The sequence below is a fragment of the Molothrus aeneus genome, chromosome 3 (assembly GCF_037042795.1).
Source record: "Molothrus aeneus isolate 106 chromosome 3, BPBGC_Maene_1.0, whole genome shotgun sequence".
Taxonomy (NCBI): Eukaryota; Metazoa; Chordata; class Aves; order Passeriformes; family Icteridae; genus Molothrus; species Molothrus aeneus.
Window position 1 is genome coordinate 60,942,288 of NC_089648.1, and position 565 is coordinate 60,942,852.

The 565-nt window shown below is 55.9% G+C and overlaps 1 non-coding gene across 1 annotated transcript; it reads left to right on the forward strand.

Annotated features, from left to right (window-relative positions):
• Positions 1 to 234: 234 nt before the first annotated feature.
• Positions 235 to 306, forward strand: TRNAE-CUC (transfer RNA glutamic acid (anticodon CUC)). Its single transcript has one exon. It is a non-coding gene; the product is annotated as a tRNA-Glu (tRNA).
• The last annotated feature ends 259 nt before the right edge of the window (positions 307 to 565 follow it).

Consider the following 565-nt stretch of genomic DNA (forward strand, 5'->3'; position numbering starts at 1 on the left):
GCCCTTCACCAGCCTCGCCTGGGCGACCCCCTCTCCTCCCCAGCCTGCCGCCACTATTCTCTTCCGTGGGGTGGAATACAACGTCCTTCTCCACACGTAGCTGCTTCCAGGACTTGGTGTTGCTTGGAAAGTGGGAGCACAAGGAGAAAGCAGCGGCACAAAACAGTCGAAGGAGGGAAGGAGAGTGTACTGTCATTGCTTCTTTACAAAGAAGTGTAGATGCATTTTCAAGGATCCCTGGTGGTCTAGTGGTTAGGATTCGGCGCTCTCACCGCCGCGGCCCGGGTTCGATTCCCGGTCAGGGAAGACTTAATTTTGCTATCATTACCCTCTCCATTTCTCTTTTGTTTTAGGATCCCCTCCGGCCCATCTCCTTCTGCTCTAACATTTCTGGGACCATCGGCCGGTTGCTGCGCGAGCCCGAGGCGAGGGGGTTGTAGGACGCACCTGACAGCTTGGAGCAATCGTGCACGAATTGTGCAGGAAGTGCCAGCGCCCTGTGCTGGTGGGCAGGGGAAGGTGTAGCATTAGCAGGTGCCTGGAAATCTTTCAGTCAGTCACAGCA